The sequence below is a fragment of the Rhinolophus ferrumequinum genome, chromosome 4 (assembly GCF_004115265.2).
Source record: "Rhinolophus ferrumequinum isolate MPI-CBG mRhiFer1 chromosome 4, mRhiFer1_v1.p, whole genome shotgun sequence".
Taxonomy (NCBI): Eukaryota; Metazoa; Chordata; class Mammalia; order Chiroptera; family Rhinolophidae; genus Rhinolophus; species Rhinolophus ferrumequinum.
This window is the reverse complement of record NC_046287.1, coordinates 75804154-75816452: the sequence shown is the minus strand read 5'-3', so window position 1 is coordinate 75816452 and position 12299 is coordinate 75804154.

Here is a 12299-nt window from a genome sequence, read left to right as displayed (position 1 = left end):
TCTTGAGCAGACAGTCTTGAGGGAAGGGAAAGCGGTCTCTGGAGGCGGGTAGGAAGGCTTTTCCATGTTGCTCTGTGAGAAACCACATGCTGCTCGGTATAGATCAATACTGTTCCTCCAGGCTCCTAGTGTCAGAGCTGCTTCTTTGAATGCGACACCATGGAGAGACAAGTCACCAGGAAGCTGGCTTTACACAAGCACAGTCACATTTCGAAACCCTCAGTCTTGAAGGTCACTGGCCACCTTCAGTGGTGGGGTGAGCAGCACGACCAGCAGGGGGCTCATTCATGATGGCCTTTTTGTCCTCTGCACCCCACGGTGGGAACAGCAGAACTCCAGTTCTCACCCTGGAACTGGGGTTTCTGTCAACCTGGTAAAAGGCAGCAATAGCACACAATGATGTAGCCTGGGACGTAAATGCAAAACGGTGACGGCCAGGAGAGCTCTCCACTGTGATGTGGGAAGTGAGGAAAACAGAGGCTCACACACTTTTTCAGTCAAAGCAAGCAATCAGGAGTTCTTTGATTTTCAGCCAATTTTCAACTCTAAAATAGGAGAAAAGAATTCAAGAATATATTAATTTTGCACCCCTCCCTACTTTCAAATGAAATAAAAACATCAGGGAAGCCAGAAAAATCATTCAAGACATGTTAGCCATTGGGGAGGGGGCTGACTGCAAAGAGAGCAAATGAGCCACTATGTGTGGTTTTGGGCCAAAAGCGTAAACAAACTTCCAATAACTCAGACAAAAGTCAAGTTCTGTTTTCACCAATGCACTGCCTCTCTGCAGGAAAATTTGCTTGCGCTGGATTGAGTGAAGAGCATGAGGTCCAAAACCAACAGAATATGAGCATGGCGTCCAGAACAAAGACAGTGTCGTCAGCATTCACACGGAACGTGTGCACGGGTCCCCAGAGGTGTACCAGGCTCTTGGGGGGTGTTGTCAGGGCAGCCCACTCTTAAAAGTTGCTTTTTATTTTCAGCACAAACAAGACTTAAAGAGAAAATCTTTTTCAAAAGGCAAAGCTCTACTATGTATGTCATTTAGGGTGAAGAAGCAAGAACTAGCTGGAAGTGAGCTAGTTTGGACATTCCCTTCATCAACAATGTTGATCCCTGTGCATGCTGATGAACCCAGACTCACTCTCTGCCAAAAGGAAGTGAGGAGTAGATTAGCAGGTGGAAGAATCTTGTGGAAAGGGAGCAAGTATGTGTTTGTTTGGGCTGACAAAGGTGCCCTTTTCGGAAATAGTACTAGATTGGTGCTGGGAGCAGAGATGAAGCTTCTGAGAGAGGAGTGACAGCCTTGCTCCTTCTCCCTCACCCGACCCCACTCTGGTCCCCCCCAGCTGGAACAATGGAAGACTAAGGAACCATGCTTTAGGAGCCACTAATAGACTCCCCAACCCTATGGGGCATGAACCAGGGTGAGGCAGCACTCTGTAGGAAGGGGGGAGAAAGACAATCTGATTTCCTCCCAGTCCAAAGAATGTGTAAGGGAAGGCAGCTCCTTGCTGGAGCCTAATCCTCTGAGGCATGAATAGGGACACAATAGAACTGTTTCTACTTCAACCAAAGCTGGACTTTTAGCAAGGTATGTTCTTATAACTTAAAGCAATGTCAATAGATCAGACAAGGTGAGCCTTAACTGGTTTTAAAATGTTTTTACAAATGATCTCATTTAATCTTCATTTCAGTCCTAGGAGAAAGGGACTGTGGTCCTTGTGCACTGATCCCAAAAGTTCAGAGAATCCCAAGGAGTTATATATCAAGAAACAAAAACAAAACCAGACCAACACACTGTGGTCAAAACCAAAGATAACAATAAAATCTTGAAAAGAGCCAGAGGAAAGAGAAATAATATATACAAAGAAATAAAGATGAAATCATAGAAGACTTCTCATCAGAAAATCTGAAAGCCACAAAACAATAGAAAGACTTCTTTAAACTACAGAAAGGAAAAACACTGCCAACTGTGAATGCTTTACACAGTAAAACTATGTTTTAAAAATAAGGGCAAAAAATAAAAAAAGATTTTCAGATAAATAAAAGCTAAGAGTTATCAATGCCCACAGCCTTGCATTATAAAAAATATTAAATTCTTAAGAAAATTATTCAGGCAGAAAGAGTACGATACCAGATGGAAATTGAGATCTCATAAAGAAATGAAAACCACCAGAAGACGTAAAGAGGAGGATAAATATAAAAACCAATTTTCTTATATTTAATCTTTTTAAAACATAACTGACTGTTGAAAGCAAAATAATTATGAATGTATTGCAGAGTTTATAACAAATGCAAAAATAATTTTTTAAAAGGAAAAGGAAAAATATAAAGATAAACTATACTGTAGTAGTTTTTCTCATTATATATAAAAGAGTGTAATATTATTTGAAGGTAGAATGTAATAAAGATGATTATAAATCATAGGCCTAGGAGGTTATAACAAAGCCAATGTGGAGATAAAATGGAATCTAAAAAATATTCAATTAATTTAAAAGAAGGCAGGAAAAGAAATAAAAGTAAGCAGAAAAGAAATAAAAGGATAGATAGAAAACCACCAAAGTGGTTGAATTAAATACAACCATATCAGTTATATTAAACATAAAAGGTCTAATGCCTTGATGTAAAAAGTAGAGATTGCAAAACGAGATAAGAAAATAAGACTCAACTGTATACTATCTAGAATAAATGCATGCAAAATACTAAGTCATAGGTTAAAAATAAAAGGAAGAAAAAAGATATACCATGAAAACATTAATCAAAAGAAAACTGAAGTGCTTCATTAATATCAGACAAATTAGACTTTATAATAGAGAATATTAACAGGTAAAAAAGAGGTTCATTACATAATAATAAAAATATCAATTCATCAAGAAGACAAAAGCTTAAATACATATACATTTTCAAAATAAATAGAAACTGATAGAACTGGAAAGGGAAGTAAACTAGTCTACAATTATTGCTGGAGATTTCAGTGCTCTACTCTCAGTAATTGTTAAGTAGGAATGAAATCAGAAAGAATATCAAAAACTTGAACACACTATCAACTAAATTGACCTGTCATTCACAAAACACTCCATCCAACAACAGAATAACATACATACTTTAAGTGTAAGTGAAACATTCCCAATATAGACATATTCTGGGCCATAAAGTCTCAATAAATTTAAAAGGATTCAAGTCATACGAAGTACGCTCTCTAAAAAATGAAAACACATTATCTCAAGAAGTGTAAATGTAACTAAAGCAATAATTTAAGGCAAGTGTATAGCTTTAAATGCTTATATTAGAAAAGAACAAATGTCCTAACAAACTCAAATTTCCCCATTACAACTAGCAAAAGAAAGAAGAAAAAAATAGAAGGGAGAAAAAAAATACAATGAAATACTAAACAAAGAAATAAAAATCAATGATATTGAAAGCTGGCCCTTTGAAAAACAATAAAATCAATGAACCTTAGCCAGATTGATGAGAAAAAGAAAAGATACAAATTACCGTTATGAGGAATGAAAGAGGATATATTTCTACAAATCCTACAAACATTGAAAGAATAATATGGAATCATTATAACTAAGTTCCTGCGAACATATTTAATAACTCAGATTAAACTGACAAATTTCTTGAAAGACATATGAGGTCTTGCTAGGATGAGTTCGCAAACTTAATTGTCAGATCTCATAGACTAGGAAAACTCACTCAGGAATAAAATAGATAACCCAAAAAGCTTAATATCAATTAAAAAAATTAATTTTGTACTTAAAACCTTTCAACAACAAAACTCAAGGCTCAAATGGTTCTAGAAGTGAATTCTAACTAACATCTAAAAAAAACCAAAAAACAATTTCTTCCAGAAAATAAAAAAATTAAGGAATAATCCCCAAGTCATTTTTTGAGGCCAGAATTATCCTGAGGCTAAAACTAAGACTATAGAGGAAAAAAAATCTTCAGACCAATAATTCTTATAAACATAGATGCAGAAATCCCCCCAAAAATATTAGCAAATCAAATACAGGAATGTATAAAAAAAGATACTATTTCACTTCCAACTATGGTTTATTCCAGGAATATAAGATTGGTTCAACCTTTAAATAACCAAAGTAATTTGACATATCATACTAAAAAAAAAAGATGTTATATGGTCTCAATAAATATATAAAATTATTTCACAAAATTCATATCCATTTGTAACAAAAACTATCGGTAATTGAGGAATACAAGGGAACTCCCTCAACTTGATAAAAGTCATTTATGAAAAGCCTACAGGTAACATTCTAGTTAATGGTAATAGCTTGAATGCTTTCCTTCTAAGAGCAGGAACAGAACAAGGCCAACTCTTATCACTTCTATTTCACACTGTACTTGAAGTCCTAAACAGCAAAAAGGGCAAGAGAAGAGAAAAAAATAAAAGGTACAGAGATTTCGGGGAAAAGAATTGTATTTTATTATGATTGTCTATATAAAAGATTCCAATTAATCTTTTTAAAAAATCTTATTGGAATAAGTGAGTTTAGCAAGGTTGCACATTCAAGATCAGTTTATAAAAATCAAATGTCTTTCTATATACTACCAATGAATAATTGCAAATTCAAACTTTAAAAAATGTACAAGTATCAAATGCATGTAATATGTGAAGGTAAATCTAAAATATGTGTAAAACTTGTATTCTGAAAATGACGGAACATTTCTAATAGAAATTAAAATAGACATAAATAAATGAAGAGAAATACCATGTCATGAATAAGAAAACTCAGCATTGTTATACTTATCATTCTCTTCAAATTGATCTGTATATTCAATTGCAAATCCAGTCAAAATCCCAGGCCAGTTCTAAAATTTATATGGACCTTAGATTGCCCCATATGCAAAGTTTAGCTCAAGGTAGATAGTAAACCTAAATATAGTAAATAAAATGATACAATAATTTTGGAGAATAGCTTAGGAAATTTATTTTTGAGTTAAAAATACCCTTACTATATAAGCCAACTATTCCTTTCATGGGTACTTACCCAACAGGATGAAAACATATCCACACAACTGAAGTTCATAGCAGCTTTATTCATAATAGCCAAAAATTAGAAAGAACCCAAATAACCACCAACAGATGAATGGATAAATAAATTAAGGTATATCCATACAATGGAATACTATTCAATAATAAAAAAGTACTGGAGTATTGGTATACTACACAATGTGGATGAATCTTTAAAACATGATACTGAACAATAGAAGCCAAACAGAAAAGAATATAACTATATGGTTTCATTTTAGTGCAGTTCTAGAAAAGGCAAATCTAATATATAGTGTCAGATGGCTGCTTGGGGAGAAGTGGAGTATTTCCTGCAGAGACAAGAGGGAATGTTTTGGAAACATGGAAAAGCACCCATAAATTGATTGTGGGGACAATTACACAAGCACGTACATATACCACAACAAACTGTATAGTTTTCAGTGAGTACATCTGTTGTATGTGTATTAGACTTTTTAATACTTGAATAAAATTAATAAAATATCTGTGAACTTGTTATTTCAAAGTATCTGTGCTTATTTTCACTAGGAACTATTTTTTTTTCTTTGTGGATAAGCAATATTACTCTCGTAGTAACAAGGCATGACTCACCTGACCTGATACATAGAAAAGATTATTATTGGGACATGATTGATATAAAATGACCCCGAAATGGCTCATAATATTAACAAGTTATTGGCCAATTTTCTGTACATCAAAAAATAGGGGAAAGAGTACATGGTTTTGAGAAATATAAATGTGACAATACTATTTTTAATAATTAATCATTTTCCTATTATCTATCTACTATACTGTTTAGTATACATATGTTAAAAATCACTTAAACAATCTTTACTTAAGAAAATGTTTAGAAATATTGTCAATCAAATATTTCAATGTGAGCACTAATGTATCCTTAATTAAATAAATTCTCTGGCATTAATACATTGCAGTTGCTACAATGTTAGAACAGGAGATATTTTAAAGATGTGGAGTAGAACACTCCATCAAGAATTATTAGGCAATTTATTTTAGAAAAAATAATGAACAGCCTATTTAAAATTATTAACCTTTTGATCTTCTGTTAAGGGCTCAAATATAAAGTGCTTCTTTATATTGACATTAGTTTCCATTTGTCCCCCAAATAACTGTCTCAGGGTTTTCAGAAGAACAGAGACAAAGTAGAGATTTCAGTGATCATCATAACCCTCTTTCTCACCATCATCATAGCTGTAGCCAACATCTGAATACTTACAATGCATCCGACTCTATTCTAAATGCTTTACATATTTTCACTGACTTAACTATTGCAAAAGCTACAGGGTAGATATTAATATTCATTCCTATTTTACCAATAAGTAGACTGAGGCTAAGAGAGGTTGCCTAATACTTCACATTTCGTTAAGAAGCAGACTGGGTGTTTTATTTGAACAGTTTCATATTAGAACTTGTGCTTTTAAGTATTATTCTGTGTTGTAACTAATACAATAATACATATTTTTAATACCATATGTTTATTTGAAAAGAGAGCCCATTCTAAGATAAACAGCAAAGGTGACCAGGAATTCTCCAAGAAAAAGACTCCCAGATTATGAACAATCACCCACACCCGAGGATGGTATCACCACAGACAAGAGATACAAAACACAAGAACTAATTCCTGAGACAAAGGTCATGGAATAAACGGAAGTAAACTTCACAGCAAAGTATACATCAGAGGTTGGGAGACTATTAATAACATGCATTAAAAGAACCAATTCTAAATTAAAAATAAAGACTGCCAAAATATAAAATCTTGTTTCAGCTTATTGATGTAGAGAACTTAAAAAAAAACATCGCTCCCACACTTACAAGAAAAAAGCTGGGCAAACTGCAAATGAATGACAAAGCTTTACCTACACAACGTTGTAGCAGCATATGGCAGCATAGAGCTGGCCAGCAGCAGCTCAGAGGCAAGCTCCCGAAGATCGCCCTCCCCATACCACTACAGTCCCCGGGGGAAGCTCAGCTACTGACCAGGCCTGGTGATTGAGGTCTGAAAGGGTCCCTGCCACTGGGATTTTCAAAACTTCCCAGGAAGTTCTGCTGCGCTGCTGGGTTTAATGCCCTCGCAGGACCTGGCATTCATTGCCTCTAGCAAACATGCAAAAGCATTGTTGGAAGGAATATCATATATAAAGTACAGTATAGAAACACATTCAAGAGGACACACACAAAGGAGCAAAGAATTGTATATTTGCCACAGGTTTTGTACTCTAGAAAACAAACAACATGCAATCAAGTGAAAAAAAAAATCCTTACCTTTTAAAATAGACTTAACTAGAAATATCTCAATATTTTTCTTTATTTGGTTTTTACTTTGTCTACCATTCCCCATTTTTTTGTACACTCTTTAGCTTACATGGCTAGAAAAAGGAGCTCTCTACTTTTCACCTTAAGCCACAACTGTTTAAGAATTCATGATGTGCTCAACATTATTAGATGCAGTGGGTGCACAGAAATAGAACAAGTTACACAGATCTCTGCCTAGTTGAAGAAAAGCACAAACAGAAAAATTAAAATTACCAAAGCAGTCAGGCATATGTGTAGGTTAAATGATGTTGCACAAAACCTCTGTACTGTAGGAATTAATAACTGGAGGATCAGGGAGGGCAGTAGGAAAAAGGGCAGGCTTTACAAAAAAGGGCAGTGAGTAGAATTTGGAGAGAAAGTGTAACCAAAGACAAACAGACATCCAGGGAGCAAGTTATGTTCAAAACATAGAGAAGTCCCTGGCCCAGCTAGAATGGATATTACAAATGGGAAGGACTAAGAAACACAATTGGAAGAAGGCCACAATGAGCTTTTGCAGGTTTATGAACAAGAAAAGAAAGGAATATACTGGTGTTTCAGGAACATGAATGAGGGATCTGAGGGAGTTCATGTAGAATTAAGAGAGTTGTTCAATAACCTACTTATGTGGTAACGAAGAGACAGACCAAGATATTGGCTGTGAAGTGGGAAGGAAGGGGTGATTAAGGAAGATAATTCAAATGGAGGAACTGGCGAGAATCGATGGCTTATTAGGCATTGAAAATAAAATAAAACCAAATGTGGCAGGCAGTTCCTCAGAAGGCTCCCAATGATCCCTTCCTCCTGGTAATTACATTCCTGTAGTCTTGTCTCCTACGGTATGGACTAGACCTAGTGATCCATTTCTGATGAATAGAGTTTGGCAAAAGTAACGGATGGCACTTCTGAGACTAGATTACAAAACAGTGTGGCTTCCATCTTGGGCATCCCCTCTCACACACATTCAGAGCCCTCGCTCTAGGACAAGCCAGCTTTCCTGTTGTGGGTGGCTTTATGGAGAGACCCACACGATGAGGAAATGTGTCCCTGGAGGCCAGCCAGTGAGGCCCCGAGGCCTGTCACCAGTTGCACGATGGGGAGAAGCAATCCTCCCCACCACCCCAGCCCAGCCTTGAGAGACTGCAGCCTTGGCCTGTGTCCCGATGGCAGCCTCATGAGAGACCTGAGCCCAGAGGAGGCTGCTAAGCCATGCCCAGATTCCTGACTCATAGAAAGTGTGAATTGATACATTTGTATTGTTTTAAGTCACTAAATCGGGGGATAAATAGTTACATAGCAATGGATAAATAACAACAATCACACAATTACAAGACTAAAAATAACTTTCATCTCTAACATAAGGCACCAATTTATTCATTTTACATACTTAGAAATACAGTTTTTCTCAAAATTCATCAAAAGAGGGAAAAACAAAGAACAAGAGACCTCAAACAAGGAAAGAGAGAGAGTTCTCAGTTAATAGAGAAAATGTATTCTTACACTCTTAAGTACAGAGAGCCAAGATACCTCTCGGGCACATCTGTTTCCATGAGTAATCCTTCTCACCATGTTAGCCATGTACTTGCTATTGCCAACACTTTGCAGGGACATGTCACTGAACTACTTTCAGAAAAGTAACATATTTAAAGTAAATATCAAGACATTTTTGCAGCCCTTAGGAAGTAGAAGTATCCTATCTCCTGTCCACACCCACAGATTTTCCAATAGACACATAGTCAGCTAGTCAACTAACAGCTTTTTTTCCCTTTGTTGAGAACAAATGATTTTTTTAAGAGGTTGAAAGAATGATTTTTTTCAAAGAGGTTGGAACACTGTTATAAATCATACCACATTTAAAAGAAAGAAGAACAGGCATCTGTTCCAACGTCTAAAACAACAACGAAAACAAGAATGTAAGCTCCATGAAGGCAGGAGTTCTCACTGCTCTCTGTTGTTGCCCCAGTGCCCAGCATGTGTTTGATGGTCCATAAACAGTGAATGAGGAGAGTACAGCTAATGGTTCAGATAGAATTGGAGGCTGCATGCCCAATGCCCTTAAATATTGAAAGGCAAAGAGAATACACTGTATTTCTGCCCCTCTAATAGTATATTAATTAGCCCCACTGCAGATGTATAAGCTTATAAACCACATCTTGATAAGTGATTTTGTTATTCACTCCCTCCCCTAAACCCCTCCCTCGCAATCTGGCAGCCATCAATTTGTTCTCTGTATCTATGAGTTTGTCGTTTTGTTTGTTCATTTAAATCAGTGGACTTGGAGGGAAGCAAATTACCCTCCATAATGTAGCTGGGTCTCATCCAAGCAGTTGAAGGCTTTAAAAACAAAAAACTGAGGTTTCCTGAAGAAGAAGGAATTCTTCAGCTTTATTGCAGACAGCTTTCAGATTGGAACTAGCATCAGCTGTTCCCTGGTTTGCAGCCTGCTGGCCCATCCTGCAGATTTGGGGCTTGTCAAACCTCTATAATTACATGAGCCAATTCCTTAAAATAAATACTTCCTAAAAATAAAATAAATATATATATATGAATGCAGCTGAAAACAGAGCAATTATATATATATATATATATATATATATACACACACATGATATAGAGCTATAGCTATAGGTGTAGAAATAGATATAGTTATATAGATATATGTATATATAGATAGAGATATATATCCTATAGTTTCTGTTTCTCTGGAGAAACCTATTACAATGAGTGAGAGAGAGGTAGGAGGAGAAAGAGACAGAAAGAGAGATTGATTTTAAAGCACTGGTTCATGCAATCATGGAGGTTGGCAAGTCCAAAATCTGAAGGGTGAGTCAGTAAACTGGAGACGCAGGGAAGAGTTCTGCTATAGTTTAAGTCCAAAGGCAAAATTCTGCTGGCAGAATTCTCGCTTTTGGGGGAAGTCATTTATCCATTATGGGCTTCAACTGATTGGACAAGGCCTACCCACACGATGGAGGGTAATGAGCTTTATTCAGTCTATTCATTTAATTGTTAGTCTTATTTTAAAAACAGCTTCACACAAAGAGCTAAAATAAAATTTGACCATATATCTGAGCATCATGATCTCGCCAAGTTGACACATAAAATTAACCATCACAGCACAAACTTTTAATCTTTTTGAGTGCAATTATGTCAGAGGCGTAAATCCACTTCTCATAACATCTTATTCACAAACACCATGAAGCCACATGATAGGCCTTACCTGCCGAGAATTTAATTTTTTCAAAATAACTGTTACCACCCCAGTCAGGTATTTTGTCCTCCAAACTCAACTCAGTTTTTCAACAGTTGTTCATTACTTTTATCTATCACGCTGGATTTCCCTACCCTACAAATTCTTATCAGGACACCACATCATCTATTTGTGTGCCTCTACATATTTAGCACCCAACTATGATAAAAATTGCTTTTTTCACATTTTTCAACATGTCTTCCCATCCTTTTAAATAATTCCAATAAAATCATCACAGATTAAAAATCTATAATTGGAATCAGCTGCTTTCTTAATATAGTCGAGGGTTCTGGTTCAGAATGGCGTCCAGCTAGCACCCTAAAATCATTTTTTTTTTAAACTTCTAATAAAATGCCAAGAAACCTGGGAGAAAAGGTTAAAAATCACAGCACAAAGCAGGGAACCTAATGTCATACTGTGCATTATGTTAACAATAGTCATAAGAAAGATTAGCCAAACTGAGAACTATCCAAGCCAGAATTCAGCACACTGTACCCAGGTTCACTCAGTTGGAGACAGATGACTTTGAAAAGCTGAAAGTTTTATGTTTTCTGAAACTGAGGTATATGTAGCAACTGGCCTAAGTTCCTGGGGAGTAGAGCTAATAGGAATCAAACATATTAACTTAGAAAATGTATTTTAGAGCCCTGCCATTGACAGAATATTTGTGTCACCCTAGAAATTCTTATGTTGAAATCTTAACTCTCTAATGTGATTGGGAGGTGAGGCCTTTGGGAGTTAATTAGGTCATGAGGTGGAGTCCTCATGAATGGGATTAGTGCCCTTATAAAAAGACATGAGAGGAGTTCCAGTCAAGATGGCAGAACAGGTAAATGCTGTGCTTAACTTCTCTCATGACCACATCAAAATTACAACTAAACTACAAGATAGTCATGGTGAATTGCTTGAAATCTAGCCGAACCAAAGTGCTACAATTACGGACAGACGAGAAGAAGCCACTGCAAGACTAACAGGAGGGACAGAGACGCAGAAAAGGCTGGTCCCACACTGTGCGTGACCATTAAAAATTGGGAGAGATATCTCAGTGGTGGAGGTATCCCCCCAAAGGAGCAAGGGGTCCCAGTGCCACATCAGGACCCCCAGCCCAGGGTTGCAGTGCCAGGGAGAGAAACCCCCATAATTTCTGGCTGTGAAAACCAGCAGAGATTGTGGCTGAGTGAGATGGAGGGCAGCTGGAGTCCCAGGTGCTCCTGTTAAAGGGATCGCGCATGGACTTACCCACCAATGGAATCACTCACTCTGAACTCCAGTGTTGGGGCAGCAGCTGGAGAGGTGACGGTGGCATACAGGGGTTGGGGGTGGGGAGGGAAACAGTTGTCTATCTGCAGGATGAGGGCTGGAGGGGCAGCTCTCTCCTGGAGAGAGGAGCTGGTGGAAGCCATTCCTTCTTTGTTGAGCCCTCCCCCTTCCCAGCATGCAGACCCAGGCAGCCGCCAATCTGAGTCTCCATCAAGCTGGCTAATGCCCTTCATTTGCCACGCCTTGGTGATTCAAGACCCCGCCCCACCCAAACTTCAGGTACACCCACTGCTGCCAGTGACTTCTTCCTACAAATCGACTGCCTTGGCTCATGTTGCAGACTTTCCTAGGGTCTCCCAAAGGTTCACAAAACCCAGCAAGTAGCATGTGGCTTAAGCGTTTCCTGTACTTCCGGTTGAACAGCCCTAAGCCTGGCAACAGCAGCAGCTG